Genomic DNA, 18,928 nt, shown 5'->3' on the forward strand with positions numbered 1-18,928 from the left:
AATGTGTAAAAAGGGGGACTGGCTGCCGCAATGTGTAAAAAGGGGGACTGGCTGCCGCAATGTGTAAAAAGGGGACTGTCTGCTGTAATGTGTAAAAAGGGGTCCTGGCTGCCGCAATGTGTAAAAAGGGGGCCTGGCTGCCGCAATGTGTAAAAAAGGGGGACTGGCTGCCGCAATGTGTAAAAAGGGGTCCTGGCTGCCGCAATGTATAAAAAGGGGGCCTGGCTGCCAAAATGTGTAAAAAGGGGGACTGGCTGCCGCAATGTGTAAAAAGAGGGCCTGGCTGCCGCAATGTGTAAAAAGGGGGACTGGCTGCCGCAATGTGTAAAAAGGGGGACTGGCTGCCGCAATGTGTAAAAAGGGGGACTGGCTGCCGCAATGTGTAAAAAGGGGGACTGGCTGCCGCAATGTGTAAAAAGGGGGACTGGCTGCCGCAATGTGTGAAAAGGGGGACTGGCTGCCGCAATGTGTAAAAAGGGAGACTGTCTGCTGTAATGTGTAAAAAGGGGGACTGGCTGCCGCAATGTGTAAAAAGGGAGACTGTCTGCTGTAATGTGTAAAAAGGGGGACGCTGTCTGCTGTAATGTATAAAAGGGGCTCTACCTGGTGTAGTGGCGCTACTGTGCAGCGTAATTTGAATAATGGAGACTACTGTGCACCGTAGTATGAATTGCTATTATTTTGTGGCCACGCCCCTTCCCCATAAAGCCACGCCCCTATATATTTTTTGCGCACCTACGGCGCGCACTGCCCCTATCTTGCATGGGGGGGGCGCCAATGTCGTTTCTTCATATGTCACTCAACTACCAGGGTCTGGACACTCCACACAGTCGAGCACCTAATAACTACACGTTTAAACAGCAATAGAAATATTCCAGTAGAAAGATTACAGATATTAGTAAAGGCTGAGATAAGCCCAGGAGACTGATTTGTGAGGGGAAAGCTAATTTTACAAGACTGTAAAATTCTATATCAGGACAAAGCCAAAAGGAGTGGCCTAACAACCCCTGTTCTCACTGCTGAAAACCTTCCTCGCTAGTATGCTGAGTAATGAAAGTGCATCAAATAGAGTGATACGCATTCCCCCCCCCCCCCCCCCCCCACACACACACACACTCTCCCCCACCCCCTCCAGCTGTACCCAAATCTGCACAAAGCCCTGATAATTGTGATGGCAAGACAGTCCCCTCAAATTGGGACAGTTGGGAGTTATGTGATAGGGTCGTGATAGTTAGTAGTGTGGCAAGAGTAGAAGACGGTAGAGACTTCACCTTAACTTGTGGGATCAAATAAAGAAAGGGGTCAAAGGGTTTCAATGTATATACAGTAACATTCTCCTCACTGAAAACGAACAGTGGAAATAATTGTGTTACATACCAGCGACATACGTGGAAAGTAGGGAGATGTCACACTCAGATCATCTTGGATTGCAAAATGTAACAAAGGGAATAATGGGGGTAATTCTGAGTTGATCGCAGCAGGAACTTTGTTAGCAGTTGGGCAAAACCATGTGCACTGCAGGGGAGGCAGATATAACATGTGCAGAGAGAGTTAGATTTGGGTGTGGTGAGTTCAATCTGCAATCTAAATTGCAGTGTAAAAATAAAGCAGCCAGTATTTTCCCTGCACAGAAACAAAATAACCCACCCAAATCTAACTCTCTCTGCACATGGTATATCTGCCTCCCCTGCAGTGCACATGGTTTTGCCCAACTGCTAACAAAGTTCCTACTGCGATCAACTCAGAATTACCCCCATTATTAGAGACATATGAGGCACACACATGTAACTTAGATATTGTAGTTAGATGATCATGGACAGTGAGGGTAACCAGCGTAAGTAGTGGCAGAGCCATATCTGGAGGTGCAGCACAGGGAAAGGCTTAACAGTGGGGTTCATTCCGAGTTGATCACACGTAGCAACTTTTTGCTGCTCGTGCAATCAACTTGACGCCGCCTATGGGGGAGTGTATTTTAGCATAGCAGGGCTGCGATCGCTTGTGCAGCCCTGCTATGCTAAAAAAGTTTCAAGTAAAACAAGACCAGGGCTGCAGTTACTCACCCAGTGCGATGGATCCAGCGGTGAAGGTCCCAGTCCTGACGTCAGACATCCGCCCTCCAAACACCTCGACACGCCTGCGTTGGACTCACCACGCCTGGAAAACGGTGAGTATCCGCCCCGAAACGCCTCCCGCCTGTCCGTCTTCTCGCTGGCGGCGTCGTTGCCCAGCAACAATCGTCGCCACACAACGACACGCATGCGCAATGTGTCCGCCGCGCATGCGCATTTCCGACCCATTCGCACCGCAGCGAAGAACCGCTGCGTGCGAACAGGTCGGAATGACCCCCAGTGTTCTACCAAGATAACTCCTTACCACTAAAGAGGCTGCTTTGGAGGCATTTGTCCCAGAACGGGGTGTGTTGGCCGGATTAGTGCAGTAGTGATGTAATTGGCAGGTGACTGCATTGTATTATGCTGTAAAGCTGTTGCTTCATTGTACTGTATGAACTATATTTGGTGGACTTTACAAATCCCATTTACAGGAAATAAAATGTTAACTTGAAAAAAAAAGTAGCTTATATATCATGTTCTACATACTGTATGCAGAGTATTTTGGTACATTTGCACTATAAAAACATGAATTACTGTACCCTATTGAACACTTGCAGTAATTTGCATAAAAGAAACGTACGTTACGGCAATGTGACTACACATTTAGGATAAAGTTATGTATCGTCAGGCATATAACCCGACTGCAATGTGTGATGGGATTAGGGGACACTGAAAAAAAGTATAGATCGTCACGTTCTCCAGGAATCATCATCAGAAGTTACTGAATGTTATATTAGAAGGGGTGTGGATCATTGGGTTGACCCTGTCTAGGTTGACCACTTTTGGTCGACATGCACTAGGTCGACACAGGAACAAGGTCGACACGGACTGAAGGTCAACGTGAAAAGGGTTGACACGGGAAAAGCTTGACATGCGTGTTTTGACTTTTTTTGGTGCCGTTTACGCTTAAATCAGTGGGAACCCCAATTAGTGCACTGCTTCCCCCTGCTTCGGGCAGGTTACAACTTACTATTCCCAATCATAGTGCATGTGGATCGTAAAGTATGAAAAAGTAAAAAAAAAAAGTTAAAAACTAGTGTCAACATTTCCTGTGCCAACCTGTCATGTCGACCTTTGAAACACGTCGACATAATGCCAATAGGGGTCGACTTATTGACTGTCGGCCTAAGTGTGGTCGACCTAACAACCGCATACCATTAGAAGTTGCCCCCATGTGCAAGTGACAATAGCTGTTGGATTCACTTTACTGGTAATACTTTCCATACAGATAACTAGAGTTTGCTCGCAACTTCGCTTGCATGGATGTCTGTTATTTCTCAGCGGAACTAATTTTACAAAGACAGTAGTGCCATCTAATATTGTGATGTATATTTTATATTGTACACATTGATCACAAAATTTCTTTCTAAACAATATTTGCAGTTTCTCCTTCAGGGATTACCACAAAAAGATACTTGGGCCTACTAACTCATGCGCAAGCCATGTAAAGCTGCCATGGGAGAAGCAGCTGGTCCTGAGATCTACGCCTGCAGCCTTAACCGTTTGCCCCTGTGACTTGTTGATCATCATAGCAAAGCAGGTGCTTGAAATGAAAAGTAAAATTGGTGGGGATAAGGATTATATGTGGTATAAACACAGGGTCACCTGCGCCACTTCTCATTGGAATCTCTGCCTCATTTAGGATCCTCTGCAGAGCAGTCACTTTAAGTCTTCCGTGAGTTCCGTGGCATAACTTGGGTGGAGTCAAGTTCCATAAAAGCATGATCGGAACACCAACTTTCAGTGCAATGCTGTGCACCAAGGGGGTCATTCCGAGTTGATCGTAGCCCTGCAAAATTTTGCAGGGCTACGATCATGACAATAGACATGCGGGGGGACGCCCAGCACAGGGCTATCCCGCCCCGCATGTCTGTGCCGCCCCCCCACCGCTTAAGTGCAAAAGCATCGCACAGTGGCGATGCTTTTGCACTTTAATAATAATAATAATAATTTTATTTATATAGTGCTCGTTCTCCAATAGGACTCAAGGCGCTTAACAGATACATAGCATAATATAGTACAGAAAATAATGAAGTACAGAACAGATTTTCATAAAATACAGAAGCATGGAGATACTAAAGGGACATTTATGGGAATGCTTGGGTAAAAAGGAAAGTCTTGAGTCTACATTTGAAGGATTCTATAGTCGGGGCCTCTCGCACTGTGCGGGGAAGTGAGTTCCATAGAGTCGGAGCCGCATGACTAAAAGCTCGACCCCCAGATGAAATACGGGAGATTCTAGGTACTGCTAAAAGTCCTTCATCTACAGATCGCAGTAATTGAGTGGGGCAGTATGGGGTCAGTAGCTGCTTCAGGTACCTTGGGGCCTGGTCATGTAGTGCTTTGAAACTCAGTAAGCCAATCTTGAAGATGATTCGCCGTCTTACAGGCAGCCAGTGAAGGGAGTAGAGTATGGGTGTTATGTGGTTAGAACGGGGCTGGTTGGTTAACAGCCTGGCAGCTGTGTTTTGCACCAGCTGTAAGTGGTGCAATTCTTTTGCTAGGAGACCAAGGTAGAGGGCATTACAGTAGTCTAATCGAGATGCTACAAATGCGTGGATGACTTTTGGCAGATCATCTGAGGGAATTAAGTGCTTGATTCTGGCTATGTTCCTCAGGTGAAAGAATGAGGATTTGATTGTGGCTGATATCTGATGTTTAAGTGTCAAGCCACCATCCAGGACAATGCCAAGATTCCGCACACGATCAGTGGTTTGTAATTCCGAATCCCCGAGTGTAAGTCCAGTTGGTTGGCTATGCTGCAGCCTTGTCCTTTGATGTTGCGGTCCTATCATAAGGACCTCTGTTTTATCCGGGTTCAGTCGCAGGCAACTAGCACTCATCCACTCCTGGAGTTCAGCTAGACAGCCATTTACGGTTGCTATTGAGCAGAGGCGGATTGGCCATAGGGCTCACAGGGAAGATTCCCGGTGGGCCGGCGCACCCGGGGGGGGGGGGGGGTGTCTCTCTGCACCCTAGGCAAAGCTTCAGCCTAGCGCACCTTAATCTGCAAAGCCCCCACCACCTCCTGGAGGGGAGATGCAGACGACCACTAGGTAGGCTGGGGTGAATTGCATCATTATACATATACAGTATAGAGAAATGGTACAACACTCAAGGATTTTTAAAGTAATAAAGCATATTGCAAACACGTCACAAAATGTTGTGACTTTGTTCACAATATACTACTATTCTTTATAAACTGTATAATATTGTATATGAGGTCTGCTGGAGATGTTTAACTGGGGTTGGGTACAGAATGCCGCCAGTCATAATGCAGACAGCGGCATCCAGACCACCACAATACTGACATTTTGAATTAAATAAATTATACTTACCTCTTACTCTAACTCTCCCTCCCCGCAGCCTGACCCTAACCCTCCCCGGCATACTAACATTCAGGATGCCAGCTGTCGGGATTCCGCCACCAACATATCGTCCGCTGGAATGCCAACTACATCCCTTTAATTGTATGTGTATACATACATATATATCCACATACATATATTTGTATGCTCCTTATTGTGTTCCATTCCCCCATCTGTAAGTTCATTACTAACCCGCATAAAGAGACATAGTTCAGTTTTTTACTAGATTAATTCGTGGTGCCCTCCTGTGGGCGGCGCCCCTAGGCAGCCGCCTAAAGCTGCCTAATGGTAGAGCCGGCCCTGCCATGGGGCCTGTTTTGTTTGAGGACATGTGGTCCTTTTTATAGACATAATGAATAAGATGCTAAATAATTTGCATATATGAAAATGACTTTGCCACTTCGCCTGTGATTGCAGATGATCTAGTGTATGCTCTGTCTGCCTGCTTGGCTGACATATAGGATTGAGTGAATAGTGATTGGGATACGCGGTTGGTGTAATAAGCAAGAAAATATATCTTTCTAAAGAATTATATAGTTTCCTAAATTCTGAAGGTGTATCATATAATGTGCTCATAATATTTCATTTTTGTTTATTTTTAACTTCCCCCTTGATGCTGGACATCCCCACTATCTGGAAAGTCTTGGGGGGAGGGTGCTGCTGCCATGGCCCATGGCTAGACCTTACACCTCTGGTGCTGCCCATGTGGGGCCACTAGTACAAATTTTTCCAGGGCCGCTTTTTGTTCCCAATCCGCCCCTGCTATTGGGTTATCAGTGCCCGGAGCAAAGGACAAGTACAGCTGTGTATCATCTGCATAGCAGTGGTAGACTAGCCCATGGCGCCTGATTATTTCACCCAGCGGGAGCATGTATACTGCAAAAAGCTACTTTAGGAGTAGCTATCGGCCAGCGCAGCTTTAGCGTGCTGGCCAGGAGCTACTCGTTGCTCCCCGGCCCGCAGCGGCTACGTGTGACATCACGCAGCCGCTGCGGCCCGCCCCCCACAGGGTCCGGCCACGCCTGTGTTGGCCGGACCACGCCCACAAAACGGCGGCCAAACTGCCGCTGTTCTGCCCCCCCGCCCATCGACCGCCTCTGCCTGTCAATCAGGCAGAGGCAATCGTAGCTCAGCGACGGCCTTCTGGCATGCGCCGGCGCATTGCGGCGCCAGCACATGCACAGTTCTGACCCAATCGCTGCGCTGTGATAAACTGCAGCGTGCGATCGGGTCAGAATGACCCCTAAGGATCTAATTCAGACCTGATCGCAGCAGCAACATTTTTCTCTAATCGGCAAATCCATGTGCAGTGCAGCTGGGGCAAATGTAACATGTGCAGAGAGAGTTAGATTTGGGTGTGGTGTGTTCAAACTGAAATCAAAATTGTAGTGTAAGAATAAAGCAGCCAGTATTTACCCTGCACAGAAATAAAATAACCCACCCAAATCTAACTCTCTCTGCAAATGTTATATCTGCCTCCCCTGCAGTGCACATGGTTTTGCCCAACTGCTAACAAATTTCCTGCTACGATCAACTTGGAATTACCCCCATGGTTTTGCACATTAGAGAAAGATTCTGCTGCTGCGATCAGGTCTGAATTAGGCCCTAAGTCCAGCTGCACTAAGTGAGTTCAGAAATTCCACACATAGGGGGAGATGTACTAAGCAGTGATAAAAGTGGAGAAGTGAGCTTGGGGAGAAGTTGCACATGGCAACCAATCAGCTGCTCTGTATACTTTCATAGTATGCAAACTATAAATGTTACATCAGTGCTGCTTGGTTGCTATGGGCATGTTTAGTACATCTCCTCCATAGTCATTTTGGACTTGTTAAGTTTCTGTTTTTTCCTTTATTGCTCTTCTTCCTGATGTCACATGGAGACATCATACATACCTCAGTTTTTTTCTAGGTCACTAAGCTATTCAATAGTGAAAATTCAATCCAAAGTAATCCAGTAGTTTTTGTGTGATGCTGGAACGAGCAGACAGACAAATAGACAGACAAAAAAATCCGATTTTTTTTCGTCTCCATAGTTCATAAACAGTCTCTAGAAGTATATCTAAAAAAAATGCCACGTACATACACAACCCTTACAGTTTTATTGCATGTATAAGTTTAATAAGATTCTCTGCATTTTTGTAGGTCATAATGCAGTTTCCTAAACTCAGTCATTGCAGTCCATGGTTTTAGCTATAGCCATTCTTGAGTCCATATAGTTAAATAAAATTGACCGAGGTACTAGTTTTACCTTTGCCCAAGCATGGATATCCTTAAAACCTGGACTGTACTGACGGAGTTTGTGAAACTGGCATATTGTACTTCCCTCAATTGTTTTCACTGACATTAGTCATGAAGTCTGTCTTGCAAAAGAGGACTTAAGGAAAGTTTTATAGATAAGTACAAGTACCATTAACATTATTTCTGCTGATGATTAGGCAGAACCAAAATACAGAACAGGCAGAGGCTCTGAGGTGGCAGCCAAGCACAAAAAAAAATGAAAATAACTTTTTATCTGGGACAAACCATACAATGCCTGCAGGGGCGTAGGGAGGGCAGTTTCGGTGGAGCTCGAGCTCCAGGGGCCCAAGACTGTACAGGGCGCCGCAGCTCGACTCCACCGGAACCTCCGCCTGGCCGCACGTAGCTCGCAGCTGTCAGTCACTGACAGCTGCGAGCCTTAGCACCGTCAGCTCCCTCCCTCCTCCCCGCCACCCCTCCGTGCTCCGTGATGACGTCAGACGCCAGACGGGTGGAGACGCGGACAGACTCCACAGGACTGCAGAGACGGAGCAGTAGCAACGGCAAGCAGGAGCGGGGCAGGTCAGTATTGTTTTTTTGCTGTTTTTCTTTAGTGTGTGTAAGCTGCAAAAACCAGGGGGGAAACTGACTGGGGGCAAATCTACAGGGGGCACTACTACTGGGGGCAAATCTACTGAGGGCACAACTACTGGGGGCACAGCTACTCGGGGGCAAATCTACAGGAGGCACTACTACTGGGGGCAAATCTACAGGGGGCACAGCTACAGGGGGCACAACTACTGGGGGCACAGCTACAGGGGGCACTACTACTGGGGGCAAATCTACCGAGGGCACAACTACTGGGGCACAGCTACTCGGGGGCAAATCTACAGGGGGCGCTACTACTGGGGGCAAATCTACCGAGGGCACAACTACTGGGGGCACAGCTACTCGGGGGCAAATCTACAGGGGGCACAAATACTGGGGGCAAATATACAGGGGGCAAAGCTACAGGGGGCACAACTACTGGGGGCAAATCTACGGGGGGCAAATCTACAGGGGGCACAACTACTGGGGGGAAATCTACTGAGGGCACAACTACTGGGGGCAAATCTATAGGGGGCACAGCTACAGAGAGCACAACTACTGGGGGCAAATCTACAGGGAGCACAACTACTGGGGCAAATCTACTGAGGGCACAACTACAGGGGGCACAACTACTGGGGCAATTCTACTGTGGGCACAGCTACAGGGGCACAACTACAGGGGGCAAATCTACAGGGGGCACAGCTACAGGGGCACAACTACTAGGGCAAATCTACAGAGGGCACAGCACCATGGGGCACAGCTACTGGGGTCACAACTACTGGGGGCAAATCTACAGGGAGCACAGCTACAGGGGGCACAACTACTGGGGGCAAATCTATAGGGGGCACAGCTACAAGGGGCACAGCTACAGGGGGCACAACTACAGGGGGCACAACTACTGGGGGCAAATTTACAGGGGGCTCAGCTACAGGGGCACAACTTCTGGGGGCAAATCTACAGGGGCACAGCTACAGGGGGCAAATCTACTGAGGGCACAACTACAGGGGACATATCTACAGCTGGCACAGCTACAGGGGGCACAACTTCTGGGTCCATAACTACAGGGGCATATCTGTGGCCATGCCCCTTCTCTATGAAGCCACGCTCCTTTTTTTTTGCTGCGCGCACTATGTTTGACCTAGGTGTGTGTGTGGGCGGGGCGCCAAAGGAAACTTTTGCCCTAGGTGCCACAAAGTCTAGAACCGGCCCAGGTGGTCACGCTCCCATTTCAGTACAGGAGAGAGGGGGCGCCGAAACATACCATGCTCCAGGCACCATGACACCTTGCTACACCTCTGAATGCCTGGGGTGCACATATATTTATATATTGTTTTATATCCATGCTGCTGTGACCTCTGGTACTGTAAAGTGAGCTGCCGCTTTGCAGCATCACTTTACTGCACAGGGGGTCACAGGAGCAGCAGGGAGCCCCAATGACCGGCAGCCCTCACCAGAACACCGATCTCTTTTTATTTTAATTTTAATGTTTTTACTACAGCGGACACACATAGCTGATCAAACTGGCCAAGTTCCTAAACAGCTTTCTCGGCTTGTGGGCAGAGAAAGCTATGCAGAAGTACAGGATCCGCAGTGAGCCCTGTTATTATTACGCTACGTGAAGATGGCACAATTATGACAGGGCTCACTGCAGTATTTAAAAAAATAATCATTTTCTTTTGTGTAAATTCGCCCTGATCACATTTCCCATTACAAGTATGGGAATGCGATGTTACACACAAAAAAATAAAGAGAATTAAAGGGTGTGGAGCAGTTTTTTTTTTTTACACAAAAAAGCCCTTTAATACATTCAAGTGATACTAAAATAATGTGAAACACAATTTTTTCCCATTAATTCAGTAAAAAAAAGTGAAATCTGCCCGTTAAAGCTTGTATGTACTAAACCTGAGCTCTTTGCTCTCTGAATATTCGATAACAAACTAATGTATACAGTAAAGGAATGACACCTCCGCAGAATGCAGCTATAATAGCATAAGTGACGATACTTACACAGGTCTGTGGCTGCCACACTTTCACAGATACTAACAGGTGCTTTTCTCCTATTAGACGCGCAGAGATGTTATTCCTGCCAAACCCAGCCGAGGTCTGGCAGAACAGGAAGCACGAGTAGCTGTATACACACAGTGCACTCTGCTGTATAGGCGGCTCTAACTTTCACTTTCACATCACTTCTTCTCCTTTTATTAAAGTCATCATTCCGTCATTTAAACTTCTGCTAGTGTGCTGTGGGGTATGGGTCGTTGGGTCGACCCAACTTAGGTCGACACTCATTAGGTCGACCACTGAAGGTCGACATGGGCATTAGGTCGACATGTACTAGGTCGACAGGTCAAAATGTCGACATGAGGTTTTTGACTGTTTTTGGTGTAGTTTTCTCCGTAATGTGATGGGGAACTGAAATTAGTGCACCGTGTCACCTCGCATGCAAGGTGCGTTGCTTCGCTCGGCACAGATTACCATTCCAATCGTAGTCCACGTGGATCGTTAAGTATGAAAATATCCAAAAAATTAAAAGAAAAAAAATGTCACCTTTTGACCTGTCGACCTACTACATGATGACCTAGCGGCAATGTCGACCTAATGCATGTCGACCTAATGGCATTGTCGACCTTCAGTGGTCAACCTAATGAGTGCCGACCTAAGTTGTGTCGACCTAACGACCATAAACTGCCACGGGGCTCATGCAGAGTATGCCAGGCTTGCGTGTTTTCGGACAGCGCACTGCACAGCACTGAAGAAGGCCTAGGCTAAAACAGCAAAGGTTTGATAGCTGGTAAAGCTTCAAGGTGTTCAACAAAATTCTCACCCCCCATACGAACTTCTTGTTCAACAGGTTCAAGGTCATTCATTCTCCAAAGCAAAAACTTCAAGCTAAAATGATCATCATTTCAAAAGAACAGCAGGAACCTGAGGGGGAGATGTATCAAGCCTTGGAGAGAGATAATGTGGAGAAGTTGCTTAAAGAAACCGGCTTCTAACGGGTATTTCATTGACTGGGCTCTGCCTGGCATTGTACATGGCAATCTGTGTGTTCTCAGAGCCTAAGGGGCCCTACACACTCGGCGATGCGCTGCCGAGGTGCCCGACGGCCGATACGGCTGACGAGCAACCCGGCGGCGGGGGGGCAGTGACGGGGGGAGTGAAGTTTCTTCACTCCCCCCGTCACCCGGCTGCATTGAAGTGCAGGCAAATATGGACGAGATCGTCCATATTGGCCTGCATGTACAGCCGACGGGAGACCAGCGATGAACGAGCGCGGGGCCGCGCATCGTTCATCGCTGGAGTCTCCACACTGAAAGATATGAACGAGTTCTCGTTCATTTATGAACGAGATCGTTCATATCTTTCAGAATATCGGCATGTGTGTAGGGCCTATAACACTAATCATCCCAACTGTCAATAATATTAATGTAGCTCAGGGTCACCATGTCTGTGGCAAGGGCCCCATCCGGGATCCCATCGTGGGTGTATGGAGATGTGAGTCCTTCTAGGCTACTGATAACCTATATTATTTCTTTAGCATCACACATCGTCACGTGCATGGGAAGCATAGGTGTATCTATAACAGGTCCAGTGTGTGCAGTTCAGGGGTCTAGGAGGGTCCACACCCTGCACCCATATTCAATTACTTACCTTTCCGGAAACCCGCATCAGAGCTGCTTCTGCAACAGAAATCACTCGGAAAATTGGCGAGGTGGACATTTTCCTGGTGATTTGCTCATGCGCGGTAGATATTTGTTAGCAGAACATGGCGGGCGCCATGTTTCCGAAGACCTGTGCATGTGCAGAGTCTACTGCACTGCAGAGAGGAGGGGGGACCCTACACGGAGTGCACACATGCCCCCTCCTCTCCTGAATCACGCCTGATGGGAAGTTATCGTTTATGATGAGTTGTAGAAACGGTTACTGGTGTTTTTGTAACCATGACAACATGACGAGGTGCCATTAGGGTCAGTGCCAACATAGAGAAACCTGACATATTTAGAAGCATAAAGGAAACCTGCTCTACTGGTTCTGTTCACCTGCTTACCTTGCGAGCTGTGCGACAAGAAAACCAGCAGGAAACAATGTGGTTACATGAGCTTGTTTAATTAATTTAACCTGGTTTAAAACAACTGGAGAGTATTATTGTATCACTTATTTTATAACAATAACATGGCTGCATATTCCAGCAGCCCGGGTCAATGCTGTGTGTGCTGCAGGACAGCTGATGCAGTTGTCGGAGCAGTCAGTGCCACTGGCCATTCACAACTTGTAAAATCACACTGGCGCCCTATCTAGCGGCACATCTCCTGCTTCCATTAGTAATCTGACCTGCATCCTAGGACACAGCATTGGATCATCTACGACAGCATCAACCGGCTGACCCCAATTAACTTTGCGGTCTACCGCAGACCGCAAAGTTCCCATCATTGCTTACAATGGAGCTGCGCTAAACTACATTCTAACCCAGGGGCGGGGAACCTTTTTTCTACCAAGGGCCATTTGGATATTTATAAAATCCTTCGGGGGCCATACAAAAATTATCAACTTAAAAATGAGCCTGCCCCCAGTAGATATGTCCCCGGTAGTTATGCCCCAGTAGATATGCCCCCAGTAGATATGCCCCCAGTAGTTATGCCCCAGTAGATATGCCCCCAGTCAGTAGTTATGCCCCCAGTCAGTTGTTATGCCCCAGTAGATATGCCCCCAGTAAGTATGCCCCCAGTCACTTGTTATGCCCCATTAGATATGCCCCGTCACTTGTTATGCCCCATTAGATATGCCCCCAGTCACTTGTTATGCCCCATTAGATATGCCCCGTCACTTGTTATGCCCCATTAGATATGCCACCAGTCAGTTGTTATGCCCCATTAGATATGCCCACTAGTAGCGACGCTTACACACACACACATTAAAAGGGAAAAAAACACAATACTCACCAGCCCTGCTTCCAGACCGTTGCCCCCCTCAGATCTATGGGAGAGAAGTCATGACATCTCTCCCATAACACCGCACAGCAGCACACGCACACTGCCAGAGCCGGAAGCCAGAGCTCAGGAGTGAGCTCCTGCCTCCGGCTGCTACTGAGGGTAAGAAGCCAGGCGCCCAGGGCTGCCATCAGAAATAGTGGGGCCCGGGACTGACAAAATGGGCAGGGCCCCCCACCTCTTCTCTGGGGAAAGGTGGAACACAGAGGTGGGTGGAGCTGTGAATAATGTGGGTGGAGTTACAGCGTGAGTGGGATATCAATTGGTTTGTAAATCAGTTTAAAAATAAATTGCCAAAGTTTGGGCTGTGGGTGTAACATGTTATCCTATAACATATACTATAAAAACACAGAAATATAGAAGAGAAAACTGCTGTAAATTCACACACCCACAGAAAACCAGAATATATACAAAATTTATAGTGAAAGCCAAATCAATTCTACATACACACACCTAAATCTGAAAGGAAGAGGGTGAAACGCAGAGGAAGAGGGTAGCAGGCAGGTGGAGAGGGTGACAGGGAGAGAGGAAGATGGTGACAGGGAGGGAATGACAGGGTGAGGAAGAGGGTCACAGGAAAAGGATGATGGTGACAGGGAGAGGATGACTGGGCGAGGGTGACAGGGAGAGGAAAAGGGTGACATGGACAGGATGACGGTGAGAGGCATATGGTGACGGAGAGGATGATGGGGTGACAGGGGTTGATAGGGAGAGGTAGTGGGTGACTGGAAGAAATAGAGAGGGAGAAGGTAAGTGTGACAGGAAAAGGGTGATAAATATAGTGATAATTACAATTTACTTACCTGGGTGCACGGCAGAGCTGCAGCATCACCTCAGATCCACATCAATGGTCGCAACGGCAGGTGGAGAGATGATAGGAGGGAGGAACTGTGGTGGGCTGGTGGGGTAGGGGGTTTTGAAGGGTGTGGGGGTGGCCTTCCTCCTTTTCTCCAGGCAGACCTCATCCTCTCCTCCCTGGCCTGGATACCAGCTGGCCAGCTTTCCTATATACCTGTACATTAGGCGCTGGGGACAGTCACTAGAACATGACCTCAGATCCCCAGCACCCAAGCTCAGCAGTCACATAGGAGGGAAAGCGAAGGACCAGAGAGGAGACATGCAGCCAGTGGTGCAAGTGTGTGGGTACGGGTGGGTACGGGTGGGTACGGCGTACCCGTAAGAATTTAGCCGTGGGTACGCCGTACCCACACCGACGGGCCGCAGCTCCTCTTCCCTCCCTCCCTCTGCTGCTCCCCGCCGTCCCCGCCGTCCCCGCCGCACCGCCGCTGATGTGAGGGAAGGAGAGCGCAGCCTGCGCCTCTCCTTCCCCTCAGTCTCCGGCGGCTGTCTCAGTTTAATTCAGCGCCGATCCGTGAGCCAATCAGAGCTCGCGGGTGCGAGCTCTGATTGGCTCACGGATCGGCACTGAATTAAACTGAGACACCCGCCGGAGACAGAGGGGAAGGAGAGGGTGCAGGCTGCGCTCTCCTTCCCTCACAGGATGGCGACAGCAGCGGCAGCGGTGAGGGGGGAGGGGGGCATGTATACCTGACACTGGGGGATATCTGGCACTGGGGGGGCATGTTATACCTGGCACTGGGGATATCTGGCACTGGGGGCATATCTGGCACTGGGGGGGGGGGGGCATGTTATACCTGGCACTGGGGGATATCTGGCACTGGGGGGGCATGTTATACCTGGCACTGGGGATATCTGGCACTGGGGGCATATCTGGCACTGGGGGGGGGGGGGGGGCATGTATACCTGACACTGGGGGATATCTGGCACTGGGGGGGGCATGTTATACCTGGCACTGGGGATATCTGGCACTGGGGGCATATCTGGCACTGGGGGGGGGGGGGCATGTTATACCTGGCACTGGGGGATATCTGGCACTGGGGGGGCATGTTATACCTGGCACTGGGGTATCTGGCACTGGGGGCATATCTGGCACTGGGGGGGGGGGCATGTTATACCTGGCACTGGGGGATATCTGGCACTGGGGGGGCATGTATACCTGGCACTGGGAGCATATCTGGCACTGGGGGACTTGTGTACCTGGCACTGGGGGATATCTGGCACTGGGGGGGGGGCATGTATACCTGGCACTGGGAGCATATCTGGCACTGGGGGGGACTTGTGTACCTGGCACTGGGGGATATCTGGCACTGGGGGCATATCTGGCACTGGAAGGACATGTGTATCTGGCACTGGGGGCATATCTGGCACTGGGGGGGACTTGTGTACCTGGCACTGGGGGATATCTGGCACTGGGGGCATATCTGGCACTGGAAGGACATGTGTATCTGGCACTGGGGGGCATATCTGGCACTGGGGGGCATATCTGGCACTGGGGGGACATGTGTATCTGGCACTGTGGCCATATCTGGCCCTGCGGAGACATGTGTATCTGGCACTGGGGCATATCTGACACTGAGGGCATATCTGGTAATGGGGGCATACTTGTGTATCTGGCACTGGAGGCATTTCTGTATCTGGCACTGGGGGCATATCTGGCACTGGGGGCATACTTGTGTATCTGGCACTGTGGGGGCATTTCTGTATCTGGCACTGGGGGGCAATGTATATTTGACACAGTGGGGGCATTTGTGTATCTGGCACTCTGGGGGCATTTGTGTATCTGGCACTGTGAGGCAATGTGTATCTGACACTGTGAGGCAATGTATATCTGGCACTCTGGGGGCATTTGTGTATCTGGCACTGTGAGGCAATGTGTATCTGACACTGTGAGGCAATGTGTATCTGGCACTCTGGGGACATTTGTGTATCTGGCAATCTGGGGGCATTTGTGCATCTGGCACAGTGAGGCAATGTGTATCTGGCACTGTGGGGCAATGTATATCTGGCACTGTGGGGCAATGTGTATCTGGCACTATTGGGGTCATGTATCTGCCCCTCCCCCCATATGTGTATCACGCCCCCATTTTCATTGGCCACACCCATTTTTTGCGCGCGCGCCGAAGGCGCGCGCACACAGTACCCGTAAGACATTTTTTCTACTTGCACCACTGGATGCAGCTCAGCGGCTCCTCCTTTCCCTGTGGCCTACGTTCACAACAGCAGCAGCAGCTGCTTCAGGACCTGAGTGTTAGCACTGCAGTGTGGTATATGTAGTGCCGGACCCACCAGTGTTCCAGGGAGCGCGGCAGCAGCAGGCAGTAGCCGGCATATAGAGACAGGGACAGCAGCATTATAAATGTGGAATCGGCTGCGGCCCGCAAGCTAGTCGGAGCTCGCGGACCGAGTGCCAATCAGGAGCCAGCGGCTCCTGATTGGCTGCCGGTCCTCAAGCTCTGATTGGCTCACGGCCGATGCCATAGTTACAATGCAGCTCTTCATGTCTCTCTCTATATGCCGGCTACTGCATGCCGGTGCCGTGCTACCTGGAACACTGGTGGGTCTGGCACTACATATACAATACTGCTGACACCCGGGCCCCCTTTCTGGCAGGGCCCGGGACTCAGGTACCCGGAGACCCCCCTTGATGGCGGGCCTGCAGGCGCCCACTAGCAATAAAATCTCAGCGGGCGCCCGGCTAGGTGAGCCTGGCCGGGCTGGATCAAGTGGCTCTGCGAGCCTTATACAGCCCTCGGTCCTGAGGTTCCCCACCCCTGCTCTAACCAGTGTGCTCCTCCTGATTGACAGGGCAGGAGCACACAGCCAATCAGGAGAGTGCCATGACATGGCGCTCCCTGATTGGCTGGCGGGACCTTCACTGACAGAAGTCACGGGGGGTCCCGCCATTCGGGAAAAGGGGTTCCATGCGTAAACTTTGAACCCCTTTAGTAGCGTGACTCGGGTTTTTCGGTTTGTTTTTTTTAACAAGTCCCTGAATTACGACGAGAAAGAAGAGGACAGATCTACACTGGATTGGTTGTAAATTTTATTTTATTTTTACAAGGTAATCTGTGGATTGTACTGGACAAGTGGACGTGAATCGCAGCGTTGGAGGTAGGTAAGTATGTGAGTGTGTAAGTGTGTGTTATTAAAATTGTACTTTCACGGTGTCTGTATAGAGTTTTTCTGGGGGTATTTTTTGTAGTAGAACTACAGGTACCAGCGGGCCGTTATTTTCCCACATGCTGGTACTTGTGGTTCTTCAAGTACCAGCTTGCAGGGAAGGCTTGCTGGGACTTGTAGTTCTACTACAAAAAAAAAATATTCTTTATTTTACACAAAGGCTATCAGCCTCCCATCCACCGCCCACGGATGGGGGGGGGAGACAGCCTCGGGCTTCACCCCTGGTCCTTGGGTGCCTGGAGGGGGGGGACCCCTTGATTTAAGGGGTCCCCACTACTCCAGGGAACCTCGGCCAGGGGTGACTAGTTGGGGCAGGGACGTGCAGTCAGGGGAGGCAGTGCCTCCCCTGTCATTAATGATTACAATAATACAAAGAGATACTTATGACACATTCTGTGTCATAAGTAAATGCTTTATATTATTGTATTCATTGTAAAAACAGGTTTAAATTAGTGTAGGCGGCACCGAGAGCGGTGCCTCTTGCGGACAATTATAAAGGACTGGAAGCGGGGGGCGGGGCTAAGAGATGCGCAGTAAAAAGCCCATTTAAAAAGCGCTGTAAGCGGCACTAGTGTGAGTGCCTCAGTGACAGGGGCGTGCTTGCAGCCCATATCAAAGCACGCCCCTGTCACTGAGGCAGATATGATTGGGCACCAGAATCACAGCTCCCCCCTGGGGTCTAGCCCACCCTCCACCCTTAGAGAGGCTCCTGCACCAGAACACCTGTCTGCTCACCTCTAACTGATTGCCGGGCCCCGCTCTCACTGCCGCCGGGATTGCTCCAGGTAAGGGCCAGCATCAGGGGCGCCGCAGCACAACATACGCCGTCATCCTCCGCCCCTCCACATGTCCGTATCCGCGCCGCTGTAGAGAGCCGCTGTACAGATCTGCATGTCCCGCCATCACCCATGTCCGTGCTGAGCGCTGCTGTGTACTACAGACCATAGACTGCCCTGCGCTCTGTGTTTCAGATAGCAGGGCAGCACATGGACCGTACACAGCATTGCTCAGCACAGAGATGTGCGCACTGTGCCAGGGTATGGGGGGGGGGGGGGGGGGGCAGGGCAGGCAGGCAATCAATTACACCATATTTGCCAGGGGAAAAGGGGAGGGGGGGTCATTACTGGATATATGCTGGGGCATAAGGGGGGGGGGGGGGTGATTACTAGATATGTGCTGGGGCATAAAGGGGGGGGGTGATTACTAGATATGTGCTGAGGCATAAAGGGGGGGTGATTACTAGATATGTGCTGAGGCATAAAGGGGGGGTGATTACTAAATATGTGCTGGGGCATAAGGGGAGGGGGGGTGATTAGTGTGTGTGTGTGTGTGTGTGTGTGTGTGTGTGTGTGTGTGTGTGTGTGTGTGTTAGAGGAGGGGGGTAATTACTGTGTGTGTTGGGGTATAAGAGGAGGGGGGGTAAATACTGTATGTGTGCCGGGGTATAAGGAGAGGGGAACAATTACTACCATGGTCTTTATCAACCAGCCTGCAGCTGTAATCCCACTTCCAGGCAGACCCTCCACTGCTCTCCTTAACCGGCCTTGGCTGCTGTTGCTTCCCAGACTTCGCTGGCATTGGCGGCGGCATCGGAC

At 49.9% G+C, this 18,928-nt stretch overlaps 2 protein-coding genes across 4 annotated transcripts in view; one reads left to right on the forward strand and one right to left on the reverse strand.

The window, feature by feature from the left end:
* Positions 1–10,397, reverse strand: part of LOC134927734 (toll-like receptor 1) — a 57,990-nt gene extending 47,593 nt beyond the window's left edge. For both annotated transcript variants that reach the window (XR_010177716.1, XM_063922629.1), the window contains exon 1: positions 10,312–10,397. The gene's annotated coding sequence lies outside the window, so the exon portion shown is untranslated. The remainder of the gene's footprint in view (positions 1–10,311) is intronic.
* The window catches only part of FAM114A1 (family with sequence similarity 114 member A1), a 156,213-nt gene that overhangs the window by 27,763 nt on the left and 109,522 nt on the right, over positions 1–18,928 (forward strand). Inside the window, exon 1 of one of the 2 annotated variants that reach the window (XM_063922568.1) lies at positions 17,988–18,118. The exons of the other annotated variant lie outside the window; for it this stretch is intronic. The gene's annotated coding sequence lies outside the window, so the exon portion shown is untranslated. Of the gene's footprint in view, positions 1–17,987; positions 18,119–18,928 lie in introns of those variants that run through there. 2 annotated transcript variants of the gene reach the window in all.

Source organism: Pseudophryne corroboree, chromosome 1, assembly GCF_028390025.1.
Source record: "Pseudophryne corroboree isolate aPseCor3 chromosome 1, aPseCor3.hap2, whole genome shotgun sequence".
NCBI lineage: Eukaryota > Metazoa > Chordata > Amphibia > Anura > Myobatrachidae > Pseudophryne > Pseudophryne corroboree.